At 44.7% G+C, this 18,021-nt stretch overlaps 1 protein-coding gene across 1 annotated transcript in view; it reads right to left on the reverse strand.

Annotated features, from left to right (window-relative positions):
• KIAA1549 (KIAA1549 ortholog) overlaps window positions 1–18,021 on the reverse strand; it is a 120,210-nt gene that overhangs the window by 71,086 nt on the left and 31,103 nt on the right.

The following is an 18,021-nucleotide window of genomic DNA, read 5'->3' on the forward strand; positions in this document are numbered from 1 at the left end:
GACTCCACGCTTCTTGAGGACAGGCACTGTTTACCAGTTTCTGCAGTGCCCAGCACAGCGAATGACATAAAATAAGGGTTTAATAAACATCTGTCCGATGAACGAATGAATAGTGCCTGAGGATACCAAGTTCTGACACGTGCCCAAATCATCCTATCATCCGCTCAAACTTTTGTATTCTTTATCCTTGTGACAGCTATCATTACTCAATAAGTTTAATAATTACCTCCATCTCTAATTTAGGTACGTAGCCTAGAGAAGCAGGACAGGTGACAGCCCAGCCCGATGAAGGCCCGGGGTCCAGATCGGTCCACTGCAGTCCAGGCTGGGGCTGAGCAACCAACAAGGGCCACAGCAACACCCTCCTTTCTCTTATCCCAACAGTCTATCAGAACACAGTGTGTGAACCAGTATAGGGATAGTCTTGAATTCACACTATTTTTCTTTAAAGTGAATCATTTCTATTCTATTTCTGGCAATATGGCAAACTAGAGATCTTGAAACCCTCCACTTGGGAACACTGAAGAACACTTAACACATACGTAAAAACATCCTGTTAAGGGCCGGAGGAGCCTGCGAGACAATAAGGTGAACACACTGAGCACAGGAACAAAGCAGGAGTGGGACGGGGGCGGTGGCTGGACACTGAAGTAGCCACACGGCCGAGGGGGCCCCGGACCAGGTGACCTAGTGCTTAGGCCACAGGGGAGTGAGGGGCAAGTGTTCAGCCTAGTCAAGTAGAGAACCCAATTGAAGACAATCTTCCACAAATGGAGGCTCAGGAAGTGCCATACCCTCAGGGAAAGAGTGAATTGGGAAGAAAAATATCCACGTCTCAGAGGACAGCAAGACAAAGTAACTGTCCCAACAGTGTCTGGCTTGAGAACACCTTGGGCTGACTTTCCCTCTTCCCTGCAGAACTCTCCCCAGTCTCTCACTTCTCTTCCCTGGGATCAGGTCCTGGAATAAAATATCTGCACATGAATCCTTCTCACGCTCTGCTTTCTGGGGCAAACCCAGACTAAGCACTGTTACGGGTTGAACTGTATCCCCCAAATGTTCCTGTGTTGAAGTCCTAACCCCCAGGCCCTCACAAGGTGACCATATTCAGCAACAGGGTCATTATGAATGTAATCAGTTGAGATCAGACCGGAGTAGGGTGGGTCCCTCATCCAATATGCCTGACGTCCTTGTAAGAGGGGAAAATGTGGACATAGACACGCACAAAGGAGCACACCATGTGAAAATGAAGGCAGTGATCACACTGATGCACCTACAAGCCAAGGAGCACCAAAGCTTGCCGGTAAACCGTCAGAAGCTACAGAGGCATGGAACATGTTCTCCCTCACAGCCTCACAAGGAACCCACCCTGCTGACACCCTCATCTTAGACATCTAGCCTTTAGAATTATAAGACAATAAATTTCTGCTATTAAACCCACCTCCCCCCCATCAAAAAGAAAAGTATCTGTCTCAACTTTGACTTCGTGCAACTATTGTACATAAAGTCTCCCCAAATTTTGAACCTGTACTACTTGTATGGTCCTAATAAGTGTATGATGAGAATCAAAATTTAAAGTGGACCGACCAGGTCTCCGATGCCCATCAAAAGCTAACATAAATCATGCCCAAAAGAACACACTCTTGAGCCAGGTATCAAGGTATTCCTGCAGCTGGAGTTGCAACAAATATGAGCAGAGAGTTAGAAATTATAAAGCATCTAGGGAAATTAGGTACCATAAACAAAAATCAAGAGAAATCTCATGAAAAAAGTAAAAAAAAAAAAAAAAAACCCATACAAATAGAATCATATCTATAAAGACTTCAGATATTGGAACTGTGGGGTACATTTTTTAAAGTATGTTTAATTCATTTAAAATAATAAAGAGGAGACTGAAAACACAAGTAATAAGCAAGAGACTATGAAAACTGACCAGAAATATTTGGAAAAGAAACAACATTTAGAAACACTAAAATTAAAAATTTTAAACTCAATATATATAAAAAACAGCAATTTATACATAGCTGAAGCAAGATTTAGGGAACAGAGGATTGACCTTAAGAAATTACTCAGAATGAGGCACAGAGAAACAAAGAGATGAGAAATATAAAAAGGAAAAGTTAAGAGACATGGAAGACAGGATCAGACAGTCCAACACACACTCAATCAAAGTTTTAGAAAAAACAGAAGGATTAGGGTAGAGACAATATTTGAAGACACAGTGCTAAGAATTTTCCAAAATTAATGACTGAGACATGAATCACTCGATTCAGAAAGACCTAGAAATCCCAGGCAAGGTGAATTTTTTTAACCCCATGCTTACACACATGATGATACCACAGAACATCAAAGACAAATAGAAACTGTAAAAGCAGTCAGAGAAAAAGGGATAGCAATTAATCCAGCAGAGAACTACTTCACAGAACTTGAAGCCAGATGACAATGAAACAAAATCCTCAAAGTGCTGAGAGAAAACATCTAAGATCTTAGATTTGAATAACCAGGAAACTCTCTGACAGGTAAAATAAAGACATTTTCAGATAAACAAAAAGTGGTTACACCAACAGATCATCCTCAGTAAAGGAGCTTCGAAACAACGCTATCCCCCAAGAAGGGTCATTATCCCAGAAGGAAGAGCTGAGAAGAGGGAATAAAGAGTAAATAAATGATAAACATATGGTTAAATCTAAACAAATACTGATGGTACAAATGAACAATGCTGCTATATACTTTGTGAGTTTACAAAACACATATAATATGGATTAAAGCAGCTTTTACAATTGCATAGAGACTGAAAGAGGGACAGCCAGAGGTATTGGTGACTCACTAGCAGAGATCGAAATCAGGAATTAAGACAAAATTCTGTGACTAGATTTTGTTTGTATACGCTAAAATTGGTAAATAATATTTAGTCCTGTAGATAAAATATTTCTAGCTGGTTCCCTTAGCATCTGAAAGTCACAAACTTAGACCAGATATAAACTGCTTACGTAAAAGGATCATACTCCTCTCTCCATAATACAATTTTTAAAAATGAATAAGCAATACGAGGAGGATATTCTTTTTTTTTTTTTTTTCTTTTTTTGTAGAGAGAGGGGTCTTACTATGTTGCCCAGGCTGGTCTCAAACTCCTGCTCTCAAGTGATCCTCCTGCCTCAGCCTCCCACATCTGGGATTACAGGTGTGAGCCACCGTGCCCAGCTCATGAAAATATAACTTGCTGTCTTCCATATAAACTGGCTCTAGGAGTCCTTGTCTAAGTGTTTTTATTTCTTACCTGTCATATTCCAAGCATGGGTAAAAGAAAACCTGATACTTATTACATCCACGGTAAAACAGCAGCTGTTCTTTTCTATAGTAAAGATTTAAAATTTACAAATTTAAGAAGTAATAAAATCATGAATCTGTCAAACTGTATATCACATAAATTTCAAAGTTTTCCTAAGGACAAATCATTTTATATGTCTATTTTAAAACGCTGCTATGATATAATTTGTTTTTGAAATATAAGATCTGAATGGGGAGCAAGATCCCTTTGAAAGTGAATCAAAAACACATTTGCAAGTGAACCGGAAGACTGCAAGAGATAAAATAACAAAAGCAATGTTTAGAGGCTCATTTATGAACCCAAGTGTCTGAAGCAAGTTAGAATTACATCAACTCTGCCTTCCAAGGACAGGGAATGGGGAAGACAAAGTGGCCAAAAGGACAAAAAAATTCTGATTAGAAAATGACAGGCACAAAAACTACCTATTAAGAAATGGAAGGTGTGCCAAGCTGGGATGCTTTTTTTCTTTCCTTCTCTCTCTCTCTCTCTCTCTCTCTCTCCCTGGGCCAAGCCCCAGGAGACAGAAAGCAGCTCTGAAGAGACAGCAGCTGCAATGCCCCCGGGGATTACTTCTGTAGTTAATTCAGGAAGAGGCTAGAAAACCCAGGTGAGTCTCTCTCACAACATAAAAGACATCAGGGACTCTAATTTCAAGCCCTGGAGATCAATTTTCAAGCTCTAAAGCGTTTGTTCTCAAAAGAGTGAAAGGTTTCTCTTGAACGAGGGAGAAAGGAAAGGGCTGGGGTGAGACTAGTGCCTCTCAGACTGTGACGCCCACGCGAAGGACGTGGCCCTGGGCTTCTGCATCTCTCCCAGCTGGCCCAGCCAGGCCTGCCACCTTCTCCCAGCAGCCAGCTAGAAGGCCCTTTCTCCCATTTAGGCCGCACGACCCATATTTACAGGGTGGGTGCCTACCGCGTACCTCATCCTGGGCCAGGTGCTGGCCACGCTGGGTGTAACAGCCCAGAACTGGCCTGGGCCAGGCCACGCTGATCCAGTGATTAAACATCAGTGAGGGAGAGGCCCAGCTGTCTCTGGGAACTTGTCTAAGATTCGCACAGGCGAGATGATGTGGTGTTTTTATCCAGCTTTTTTTTTAAGTCATATTTTTCTATCTGGAAATCTTCTCTAAATAGTCAATCATGGAATCACGGACTTCTCAAACTAAATGGATCTTGAAGACCTAGGCCAATCCCCTTGCAGTGCAAATGAGGCTCAAAGAGTTTAAGCTGACTTGCTCAAAATAGCACAGGGGGGCCGAGCCAGCCCAGACAGGCAGGCTCTATGCTCTCCGCAGCTGAACGCTCCACACACCACACCACGTTTTGTCAGCGCAGTCCGCTGAATTAAAATTGTTGAAGAAATTAAGTTGAAAATCATGCTAAATTGTTTACCGAATCCTGTGCAAAGGCATGCTTTTTGGACTGGGAGGCCCCACGGTCCACCAGGGGACAGCTCACAGCTGCCAGCATGAGCACTGGGAAAACATCTCCTCCGCGGGCTGGCCTAGGCCTCCCAAGGGACGGCAGTGTCAGGCATCTCTAAAGAGTTCAATCCAGGTAGCACCGCTCTTTCTACTTCTTTGCTAAATTGTAGAGTTTCCAAAACATGATGAGTCATCTCAACTCTCTGTGGATATTAAATCTACTACAAAACAAGGACCCCTGGCCCCTCAGAATTTCTAAGAATTTAAAAACAAAAGTAGTCAATCATTAAACCGCTACCCAACTTGGCAAATCTTCAGCAACTTTTATTCTCCTTCTAGTTCTCAGGTTGTCCTAAGGAGGTTTTTAATGCCATTATTAACACCATCCTTCCCCTCCCCCTTCCCTGCCTTTCATTTTTCTCCCTGGTTTAGAAAAGAGTGTCTTTCTTTTCTTTCTCCAAATGCACACCAGTATCATCTACCAGGTTACTCTCTTCTCCAACTAGTACTGGTGTTGTTATCAAATACCAAGTAGACAAGAAACACTATTTATAAATATACATACTTATCAGCTACACACATAATACAGAGGACACCTGAATGTGAGGAAATAAGAGTATTACCCTCACCTGTGATGCCTCAGTGCATCCCATGGACTTCCCTCCCACTGGGGTGACCACTATTTTGAATTTGTTGTATTCTTGATATTTTGACCACCTCGCATGAATCACAAATGTTCTTAATGGCATCTAGAATGCTGGAGAATCCTTTCCAGAAGGTTTTCAATTTACTTTGTTCAGACCCATCAGAGGAATCACTACCTATGGATCTCTATACCCTTACGGATATTTTTTTTAATAAGACTTTGAAGTCAAAATTACTGTTTGATCCACTGACTATGGAATGTGTGTTACCAGGCATGAAAACAACATTAGTTTCCTTGTACAACTCCATCAGAGCTCTTGGGTGACCAGGGACACTGCCAATGAGCAGTAATATTTTGAAAGGAATCTTTTTCTGAGCAGTGGATCTCAACAGTGGGCTTCAAATATTCAGTAAACCATGGTGTAAACAGATGTGCTGTCATCCAGGCCTTGTTGTTCCACTTCTAGAGCACAGGCAGAGCTTACTTAGCATAATTCTGAAGGGCCCTGAGAAACGGTAAATGAGCGTTGACTTCAACTTAAAGTCACCAGCTATATTAGTCTCTAACAAGAAAGTAAGTCAGCCTGTCCTTTAAAGCGTTAAGGCCAGGCATTGATTTCTCCTCTCTAGCTAGGGAAGTCTTTGATGGCATCTCCTTCCAACAGAAGGCTGTTTCGTCTACACTGAAAATCTGTTGTTTAGTGCAGCCTCCTCCGTCAGTGATTGTAGCTAGATCTTCTAGATCACTTGCTGCAGCTTCTCCATCAGCACTTGCTGCTTCACCTTGCACTTCTATGTTATGGAGACAGCTTCTTTCCTTAAACCTCATGAACCAACCTCTGCTAACTTAAAACTTTTCTCCTAAAGCTTCCTCACCTCTCTCAGCCTTCACAGAATTGAAGAGAGTTAGGGCCTTGCTCTGGAATAGAGGCTTTGGTTTAAGGGAATGTTGTGGTTTGTTGGATCTTCTATCCAGACCACTCAAACTTTCTCCATACGAGCAATAAGGCTTCGCTTTCTTATCATTTGTGTGTTCACTGCAGTCGCACTTTTAATTTCTTTCAAGAACTTTTCCTTTGCATTCCCAACTTGGCTATGTGGTGCAAGAGGCCTAGCTTTTGGCTCATCCTGGCTTCTGACATGAATTCCTCACTAAGATTAATCATTTCTAGCTTTTGATTTAAAGTGAGAGATGTGTGACTCTTCCTTTCACGTGAACACTTAGAGGCCACTATAGGGTTATTAAGTGGCCTAATATCAATATTGTTGTGTCTCAGGGAATGGCGGGGCCTGAGGAAAGGGAGAGAGAGCGGGGAGCAGTGGTGGAGCAGTCAGAACACACATATTTATGGATTAAGCTTGCTGTCTTATATGGGTGTGGTTTGTGCCTCCCCAAAAGAATTACAATAGTAACAACAAAGATCACTGATCAGACATCAGCATAACAGATATAATAAAGTTTGAAATAGTAAGAGAATTACCAAAATGTGACACAAAGTGAGCAGGTACTATTGAAGAAATGGTGCCAATAAGCTTGACGCAGGGTTGCCATAAACCTTCAATTTGTAAAAACCACCATATCTGTGAAGCACAATAAAGTGAAGCACAATAAACAGGGTATGCCTGTGTTCTGGATCCTAATATCTTACGTTGGTTATAATTCCTCCCAGTTTGTGGCTTGTTGTTTTACTCCTTATGGTGTCTTTTGATGAACAAGTCTCAATTTTAATGTGGTCAAATGTATCAATCTTTTGTTATTTGATTCATGTGTGTATATGTCTTAAGATGGAAGGTTTAAGAAATCATTCCCTTTACTAAAAGGTATAATGTCATTCTCCTAAAAGTTTTGAGGTTTTCCCTTTCATATTTAAGACCAAATGTGCCTGGATGTGTAGGGGTGTGGGGGGGAGATGTGCACGAGGTGTGAATGTGGACAAGAGTGTCCCAGACCACTGTTCCTCAAAGTGTGGTCCACAAACCTTCTGATTCTGGTCTGCAATGAGATAAGGTGCTTGAGCCAGCATGTAAAGCGACACACCGCTTCTTCAGAGAGGAAGCCGTGCTACAAAAATACGTCAGCTGTGGCCAGGCACGGTGGCTCACGCCTATAATCCCAACATTTTAGGAGGCCAAGGAAGGAAGATCACTTGAGCCCAGGAGTTTGAGGCTGCAGTGAGCTATGACGACACCACTGCACTCTAGCCTGGGCAACAGAGGGAGACCCTGTCTCAAAAAATTTTTAAAAAGTCAGCTGAACTAGATGGCATTCTCTGTGAGGGGTCAATTCACACTCTTGTGTAAGTTTCTATCTTATCTTGGACGGAAAACAAGAGCTTGAAGACCAGGAGGTTGTGTGGCACTGTATGGGCATGAGGATGTGGGATCTGTTCAAGACCCAGCAGGGTGGGCATGGGGGTGGGGGTGGTATTGGAAGTATAGCCCACCGAAGAACACAGAGAAGGCCAGTATGTCTGAAAGGAAGGCAAAGAAATTAAAAAAAAACAAAAACAAAAAAAAACACCTCCAAGATGGGGTAGGAGGAGGTAGGGGATCAGACCCTGCATGGCTTGGAAGCCACCTGCTAATGACAATGAACATCATCATAAATGCAGTGGGAATGGTGTTTAAAAGCCCAAGAATGACGTGACCAGAATAATGGTCTTTAAAAATCCCTCTTGCAGCTGTGTGAAGAATAGGTTAACAGGGGGCAAGAGGAGATATAGAGAGACCAGCTTTGTGGTCACAATAGTTGAACCCGAGATGACAGTGGCTTGCAGTGGTGTGTCTGGGACTTTGCTGTTCAGAGTACAGTCTGCAGCCCATCAGCATCACCTGAGAGTGTGTCAGACATGTAGCATCTCAGGCCCACTGAGCCCCTCCTGAATCAGAAACCGCTTCTAACGAGATCTCAGGTGACTCATGTGCCCATTAAATTTTGAGAGGCACAAGCCTGAGATTTATTTTAGGGAAATCCACATGGTGATATCAAGTGTGCAGATGGGTAGATGAGCCTGGGATAAACATGCCAAAGTGACAGGCAGGGAAGTGAGGTGACAAACAGAAAAGGTTTGTAGTATTCAGGAAGGGGTCACTGTGCTGAACGACCCTGAGAGATCAAGAACACGGAGGTGGGCGAACCCCTCCGAGGTGTGAGGGCGGGTTTCCTGCGAGGGCAGAAGCCAGGCTGCCGCAGGCTGAGGAGTGAATGACAGACACGGGAACAGAGGCAATGTACAGGCATTACAAGAGGTTTCACCGTGTGGGGCAGGGAGGGGAAAAGATGGGAAGTTGTTTGATTCTTGGACGAGAGAGAAGAATCCCTAAGGAGCTGGTTAAAGATGCAGGTTTCCAAAAATGCAAAGCCTTAATCTAAGGAGAAACATCAGACAAACCCAGGGATGTTCTATAAAATACCTGACTCTTCAAAACTGCCAGGGTCGTAAAAGACAAGAAAAGACTGAGGAACTGCCACAGATCCAAGAACACTGAATCACAACAACTACATGAGATATGGGAGTCGGGACTGGATTCCAGAACAGAGGTGGAAAACAGGTGGAACCCTGTGGAGTCTGTAGTTCAGTTCATAGCCCTGTCCCCACGTCAACTGCTTAGTTTTGACAGCTCCACTGTGATCATGTAAGATGTTAATATTAGGGAAGCTGAGTGAAGGGTACATGGGAACTCTGGGTATTAATTTTACAATTTTGCTATACGTCTAAAATTCTTTCAAAATGAAAACGAAAATAACTCAGGTTCTCATTTGGCACATTGGGCACAGGACTCGGGAACTGGTGGGTGTGTATTTGTTGTTCTTGTGGTTATTTTAGAACTTATGTTTTAAACCATCACCGTGCTTGACTCCAAGGCAAGTGCAGGGACCTCTCTTTGAAAAGTGCTGGGCTAGAGCGATGCTGATGGGAACAATCCAGAAGAGAGAAAGAGACATGAGAGATGCAAAGGATGGTGATGAGCCCAGGTGGCTGGGAAGGAAGAGGGAAATGGAACCAGAGAGGAAGAGGACTTTGATCCTCAACTGCAAGAGATGAGTGAGAGAGTGCAGGGGCCAGTAAACTTTAAACATTTGCCAGTGAGACTTTAAGGGCATTCTGGTTAGAGGGCTTCTTGCTACATATTTTTTCCGATTAAAAAAAAGGAGTCTAGGACATCCACGGAGAATAGGGCGTGGCTGGGGACGGGGCAGAGGGTGGCAGGGGAGTGGAGAATTCGTGGGAGGGACCCAGAGGAGGGGGAGAGGGAGTCGCCCACAGAAATGAAACCCCACCGCCTGGCTCGGCCATGGGAGCTGCGGCCTAACAGCAGGAGGCAGGTTTCCCAGGAAAAACTGCTGTTCCCCAATCAGTGTGTAGGCTACAGCCGGATACGGGGCCTTAAACAGAGAACAGTCAACGAAAGCCTCGCTGCACCGAAGGATCAGCCTAACGGGGAATGAAAAGTGCCTGACTGCAGCATATCCCCAATGTTTCTGGTTCACAAGTATTTAAAAACTGTTTGAAATCTTCCTTTGACATCCTTGGTTCCATGGCGTTTACAAGTCACAGACAATATTAAAATGTCTGAACTGCCGTATTTCACATCTTTGCTTCCTGACTCAGACCAGAGGCGCCGTGATACAGGAGAGACATCCAGAAACGAGCCTGTGGGCCTCGGGTCTCATCCTCCTCTACCTTGAGTAGCTAGTTCACACTCCTGGGCCTCGGTTCTCTCATCTGCTAACAAGATACAGGGTTCCTGAAAACCACCACATGAAAAATGGGTGTTGACATCTGACTTCTCAAGTAGGAGGATATGGGACCCTGTGTGTAATGCTGGCGTTTCCTCAGCATTCCTTGTTGATTGCAACAGAAACAACTCCAGTTGCATGAGCAGGAGGGGAGTTCATCGGAAGGACATCAAGGGTCCACAGAATGCACCAGAAGACTCAGCTGTGTCAACTGAAGAATGACGAGGTTCACACATTTGGAAAGGAGAGCTTTATCTCCCATAAAGGGCTGCCATTCTGGCAGGCTGGAAGTATAGCCTCCAGCCAGAAGCTGGACAGACGCAGGCACTTTGAGGGAGGGGTAAAAGGAACATAAATTTATGCTGAGCGGGGTGGCCGAACATACATATTGAACAAGCTACAGGAGTCATGAGTATTTACGAAAGGAGAAACTGCACGTGCACCACTGAGCTTCAGGCCTCTCTATGGGTCACATGTTCAAAAAATGGCAGCATCAGCATAATCCAAGGGTGGAGTTTTCAGCCCCCAACGTCAAAAGGTGAAGCAGAGGACACGAAAGCCCTCTGTGTGCAGCCTCCTACAGACCGGCCAGAACCACTCGGGTCCGTAGGTCTGTCAGGAAGGAACGCTTCTGCGTTGCTGTATCGAAACCACAAAAGGGAGGGGCAGTCACAAGGTTGGCTGAAATCAGCAGCGGAGCAGGTCCTTCCAAAGGGCTGGTTTCTGTATAACCTTAGGGAAGAAAGCCCCGCAGCAGCTAGCCAGGGAGGGGTATGAGCTAGAGGTGTGTCCAAGCCATCCTCTTGTGGCCAGGAATTCCATTTTTAAGGTTTAAGGAACCTTGGCCAAGAGGGGGTCCATTCAGTTAGTTAGGGGGCTTAGGATTTTATTTTTATTTATCAAGTTCAAAAAGCCGTCACAAGCCAAGAAAGGCCAGGCAGCTGAGAAGCCCACTGGGGTCTGGCTGCAGGGAGCCGACGCCACCGCTGGGTTCGCCCCTGGTGCAACTGCCCACAGCCTCTCTGCTCCTCCGCTTCGTGGCTTCTCCCCTCAAGAGTCGAAGTCCAGGTGGGAATGTCCACTGGCCAGGCCTAAGTCACATGCCACATTGTCCCACCAACCCCATGGCCCTTTGACCCTCACACGATGAGGGATTCCCCAGCAAGAGAAAGGCCAGTTCCTAAAATTACAAGAAGCCCATATGTCAGTAGTGGGCAGCTTCAGTTTTCATTGGAAAAATCCCTGCTAATAAAAAGCACAGCTCTCCAGCACTGGTATAATGCAGTACAAGCCAGAGAGTGGGACAACAGGGCCAAAGTCTCCAGAACATTCCACAGAGAACAGAACTGGGTGTCGTTCTATGCCCAACTTGCTCAGTTCCCCTGGAAAAATCCTTTGTAATTAGTCACACCTTCCTTTCCTCCTCTGGAGATGGGGACCCAGAAAACAATTAGTGACTTCACTGAAACATGAAGAGAACTCACATGTAGCTTCAGAAAATGACTGCCAGGCAAAACTGAAATAATGATACTGCAAAGCTTTTTAAAAATTCACACCATTATACTTCAAACATCAGTATACACTTCATTTTGGGATTTAGGGACTCTTTCTTTGCATAGCTTTCTCATTTAGGGAGATAAGGATATTAAAATGCTGGTTTAACTCAAGGCAAGGTACAGAGTATCCATTAGAAGATGTTCTGCTTCGCTTTGTTTTATTCTTTCCTATATAAAATTCAATCCTTTTTTTTGCCAACCTAGAAAGCAAGACTGTCAGCACTTTAAATAACCAAAACAAACTAAATACTCAATTCACCAAGAACAAAGGCGAAAAAAATTCTCTGCCAGCCATCTGTTTCTAAAATAATTTAATTCAAAACACAGTCCCATAACAACAGGGAAAAGGACACCATCAGCTCCCAGATAATCTCCTGTCTCCGATTACACTCAGAGTGGAGCAGCACACGCCATCCCATGACTAAGCATGACCAGGCACTTTCCCTCCCCGCAGCGACGAATGTCCACACCGACACACACCTGTAACAAAGCGACCAGAGCCACGCTGCCTCACTGGGGAGTCTAATTCCAACAGGTGGTAAACAGCTTATTCCTTAATTCAGCCTTAAATTAAGCTTCTATTTTATATCAAGGGAACAGGAGGCTTAGAAGAAAGAGGGGGGTCATTTTGGCTGGAAGCAGCAGCCCTTAAGGACAAAGGCACCAAGTCTGGACAATGCGGATGTGTCTGTGTAACAAACACTGGTGGCTCCGTTTAGTTGGAGACAATACTAGAGAAGTTGGCTCAGGAGTGTGAGAATGTCAGCAGACAACGGGGAGCCACCGGATATTCTGAGCAAAGCAGCCTTTCAGTCAAAGTTATCCCGAAGAAAAACCCACCGAGCAGAGCGGCGAGAGCTCGCTCCACCACACGCTGGGTAGGGCGAGGAGTGCAATCAGGACGGCCAGGGGAACGGAAAGTCAGAGACCGCGGGAAAAACAGACGCTAAAACCCAGCTGCTGATGGGGTGGGTGGGGCGAGACGGAACAAAAAAGGTGATGTGGAGTCACAATTCCACTGCCTGTTAGACAACTTCACTTGGGTCTCCAGCAGAACCCTCAAAACCCCGACCCCACCCGATCTGCCAATGATGTTGTAACTTGTGCTCATGGCCAGGTCCTTCTAGTGCCGTCCCCTCCCTCTGCACAGCCACCACTTAATCTGGGGCCTCACAACGGCCTGCTCGGAGCTCTGCCTGGCACAGCTTCCACGGCAGAAGGGCTTTCCAGCACACTGGAGCACGGCACGCAGAGGTGTTGAGACCACAGACACCACCTGCTTCCTCGCTCACTCCGCGTTTGACTCCAGAGAGCCCAGAGCATTTGAACATTCCTGCAAATGGCTGTTAGAGAGGTTCTTGAGCAGGGTCGTGAGGCCCGAGTGCAAAGGGTGGTGGCACCTGCAGCAGGACAATTCCCTACCTTGTGCAGACTGTGTCACTAGAGATGTGTGACCACCCCCAGTACACCCCAAGCCCTGGGGCTGGGGGCCATGGGAAGCTGTGCTGAGAAATGCCGTACCTGCCCCAGCCCTGATCAGGGGTGCGTGTTCCCGGCCACGGAAGTGAGTCAGTGCTGCGGTCTCTTCCCACAAACCATAACCCACCCTAAACTCTGCAACCTCCTCCAGCCCCTCCAACCCATCTAGAGTTTTCTAGCATGCTGACCTGATCAATCTGTTTCTGTATATCTGAGATTCACGTAAAGGAAGAAAAGAAATAATCCTACCATGTCACCCCATTTTTAAAATCCTTCAGTGGTTTTATAACCACCTTCAGTGGTTATTAGCCTTCAGAAATCCAAAGCCCTCAACTGATATACAAGAGTCCTCAGCTCTCTATTCCCGCCTGTCCTGCTGGCATCATCCTCCCACACCCAGCCCATGCTCCAGCCACCCGGGCACTCTCTCACCACCACGCAAAGGCTGCTCCCTCCACCAGCCCCTCCTTCTTCCCCTAACTCCTGTCGTCCCCACCCTTTTCCGTCTTCCCCAGAACCCTGTCTGTGCTTTTTTCCTAACTCTTAAGTCACATTCTTGGTTCACGCCTCTGCCTCCCCTGGTAGACTGGGAGCTGCGTGAAGGGAGAGGCTGTATCTCTCATCAGCCTGTCTCCTGTGTTCAGCCCACAGTCTACCAACAAATACCTGCTGACCACGTGAGCTCAGCACAGGGTATGAGGTGGTAACCAAGACGGAAAGGTCCCCTGCTGGTGAGCAAGGTGCTGTGATGGAGAATGACGTGCAGGAAGGTCAGGAAAGGAGGAGGAGCCAGGAGAGAAGAGAGTGAAAGGCTGCTCTGGTCACAGGGGATGGCGTGTGCAGCAGCCTGAAGTGGGAAAAAGTTTGACAGACATGGAAATGGCTGGTGTGACCCGTGCAGGGCCACCAAGGAGAGTCTGGCCATCGAGCCTCATGTGGAAGGCAGGGAACCAACTTGGGGTGGATGGAAAGGTGATTCTAGTGCCCAAGAAGGCAATTTGGGCCAAGGATACAGGTGATTATCTGCAGAAAGATGACTATTGAAGTCAAATGACACCATCAAGGAAGTGAGGTGGGGAGCAGAGTTGAACTCCCAAACCCTACAATGATACAGTCACTTAAGGGTGTCTGCCACTGTTAGCAATCATACTGCGATGGTCTGAATGTCTATGTCCTCCCAAAATTCACATGTTGAAACCTAACCCCAAGGTGATGGGGCCTTTGGGAGGTGATTAGGTCATGAGGGCACCCCCCTCATGAATGGGATTAGTGTCCTTATAAAAAGGCCTGAGGGAGCTTGTTTGCCCCTTCTGCCACGTGGGGACACACAGAAAGTGCCATCTCTGAGGAATAAGCCCTCACCAGAAACCAAATCTGCTGGCACCCTGATCTTGGACTTCCCAGCCTCAAGAACTGTGAGCAATAAACTTGTGTTGTTTATAAATTGCCCAGTCTAAGGTATTTTGTTATAGCAGCCCAAACAGACTGAGACGCACACCCAATACAGTCCTGTTTACATATAGTTCTACAACCCAATTCAGTCAAGCACACAAATAATCCTCATCCTCGCTTAATTTATTTCCATTCACTGGTAATCTTTCCCAAACCCCCTCTTCTCCCTGCTTATTGGTATGAAGAGCCTACTGATTAGCAATTATCCATAGAATTAACTCTCTAAGTATCTATAATTATGACTTCTCTTGGTTTATTTGACGGCTCCATGGGATTTCAGGATGAGGAGTAACATGAAGTAAATGTAAGTACTAATTTGCCAAGAAACTAACCAGATAAAACATACAGAGAAGCCAGAAGACAATTTTCTAAAACTGAAGTCCTACCAGTGTGGAGACTTTTATATTTGTTTTTGCTATTTACAATTAAATGTTTAAATGCTGCCAATAAACTAATTTTAGCATTTTAAACTTTTTATTATGAAAGTTTCATACATATGGAAAAGGTGAAAGACCAGAACCCATTACCCAGCTTGAACCCCATCAACCTTTTTTTTTTCCAAACAAAAGTAAAGCAAATCCCAAATATCATTCATTTCAATAAATACTTCTGCATCTCTGATAAGGACTTTTTAAAAATCATAACCACAATATAATTATCACACCTAACAAATTTAAAAATAGTTCCTAATATCATCTACTTATCCATTTTATACTTAGTTTTTCTTTATGGCTTCAAAATATTTTTGTACAATTATACAACTGCTTTTTTCAAATCAGGATCCAAACAAGTAAACACATTCCTTTGGTTCATGTGTCTCTTAAGTCTCTTTTACGTTATAACAGTTTTCCCCTCTTTTTTTTTCTTTTTTTAAGCTCTCAATATTTAGTTGTTAAAGAAAGGTCATTTGTCCCTGTAAACAGCCCACATTCTATATTTGGCTGACTATATTCTCATGGTGTCATTTAACATGTTCTTCTAAATTTCCTATAAACTGGTAGTTAGGTCAAGAGGCTTCATGAGATTCAGGATCAATGTTTTTGGCAAAATACTTTCTAGGTGGTCCTTTGTACTTCCCATTGCTTCATAGCAAGGGTTGCCTAATTTCTGGCTGTCCCACTTGCAGTGATACTGAAATTTATCAGGGGCCTGGGAGGTGACAGCCTGCTCCATCTATTACAAGGCTTCTCATCAAGTCTTCACCTAATGATTAAGCAGTTACTGATGATCATTGCTTATATCCATTATCTCATTAGGGAGATTAGGTTTTTTAAGCCTGTATTAATTAAAAATATTCCTACGCACAAAGCTATAATTATAGAAAGAATAATAATTACTTAGTATCTGAAACAATAACATATTTGTGTGTGTTTTAGAACATTTCATTAGTCACCTGATTAGAAATTCAATACAAAGATGATGATTTCTGTATTGTACTTTTAAAAGATTAAGATAAATCACTGACTCTGTGAATGTATTAGAGTAAAGACTCCCCCCACCCCTTCCCCTGAAGTTAAAAGTTCCAAAAAGATAGTGAACAAAGAAAAAGGTAGATCTTGGAAATCATGACACTTATGAAGAAGGAGGGAAGGAGGAAATAGAAATGTCAGAATATCTCCAAACCAGAACATTTATTTTAGTACCTTTACAAAGGACAGATTAATGAAGTCCTAACACAATGGTTAAACAGTTTAAATTTCGTCTTCTTCCCAAACTCCTTAACTAGAGTTTTTGGAAAACAGCAAAAAATAATCTGAATCCTTTTCTTCCCTATCCCAGACTCACAGAAGGGTTAATAAATGGTAAAATACCTGTGTGAACAGAAGCAAGAATCTTCCCCACTCCAAAGACAGAGGCCAGTTAATACCTTCTGCATAATCATTTAATGATCCTGAGAAATCCTCTATTAATAGCCAAGCTCATAGGTGCCTGCACTTCCCCCTCGGTTAGGGAACTTCCAGCTTGGGAGAGCAACTGGCGCTCCACCACATTGCCCTGCCGGTGCAAGAAGGTGGGGAAGGGGAAGCCACAGACCTGCCCTTAGGGGTACCTTCAGGGATCAGTAAAATGAGGGAGCCTGAAAACCTCCAAAAAAGAAATTAGGAAACCTTAAAAATGTTGCAGTGAATGCCACTGGACTGTATGCTTAAAAATGATTCAGATGATCAGTATCATGTAATATGTATTTTACCACGTTAAAAAAAATGTTGCAAAGGTCAATTTTGAGGTTTATAGACTCATGTAGACAATAACGACCACTCTGCCAGGTGCTGTGCTCCATAATCCCTCTCACTTCCTTGGTGAAGAAACTGAGGCTCCAAAAGTTGTTCAAGTCCCACAACCAGTAAGTGATGGACCCTGGATTTGAACCCTGACCCACCCACTGTCAAAATCCCTTGCTCTGGCCACAGTACCACACTGCCTCTCTGGAGAGGTGTACTGAGAGTTTGCAAAGGAAATTTCTAGATTATCATTCTTGAACAGCTCTGCACAAAAATTTTCATAATTCTATATATTAACAACAGCTTCATAATTTGAAAATTCTGCTCACTGCATCTCAATACAGGCCCATCAACTTGAGGAACTTTAAACAACATTCGAAAGAGCAATACAGTGAAGGTAACACCTCAGACACCAAAGCCAGGGGGCCATGAGGCAAGCTCCCAGGGTCAGCTCCGCACCGTGACCGCACGTGGGTGCTGCCACTGGAGGACCTTGTACCCAGCCAAAAAAAGGATACACAATCAGCTTGTGAATTTTCCCAGGGACTAGCTTTCCTAGGCATTGGACTGGTAACACATTCACGACCTTCTCTGCCAGGGTAAGTTGGAGGTGGGACCTGAAGCAAGAAAACTCAAGCAAGGACCCAAAGGGACCCAAATACAAGGGACCCAAGGATCTGCCCGCTACCCCAGCAACCTACTAAGGGCTGCCTGGGACCTCACACAACACATGGGCAACTAACATGTGTCCCCCTAGACTGTGCACCCCCCCAGTGAAGAGGCTAAGGCAGTCTGCCAGACCCACAAGAGAGAGGTGGAGATATAACAATAGACCTCCTCATTTGTGACAACAATGACAAGGATTCCAGAGTGCTCACTTTGTGCCTAGATGCTTTACAGGTACCCCTGAAGTCCCACAAAGCCTTCCAGTGAAGGCACTGTCATCCGCACTTTACAACAGGACAGGTGGGCACAGAGAGTTTGGTTTACCCAAAGCCCGGCCAAAGAGTCGGGGCCAGTGCCCTGGTCTGTCTGCCCCCGGCACCTGCCGTCCTAGTCACAGCATACAACACTAGTACCTGTGTTAAGAAAACACCACCTAAGGCCGGGCGCGGTGGCTCACGCCTGTAATCCTAGCACTCTGGGAGGCCGAGGTGGGCGGATCGTTTGAG

This window comes from Eulemur rufifrons, chromosome 29 (genome assembly GCF_041146395.1).
Source record: "Eulemur rufifrons isolate Redbay chromosome 29, OSU_ERuf_1, whole genome shotgun sequence".
Lineage (NCBI taxonomy): Eukaryota > Metazoa > Chordata > Mammalia > Primates > Lemuridae > Eulemur > Eulemur rufifrons.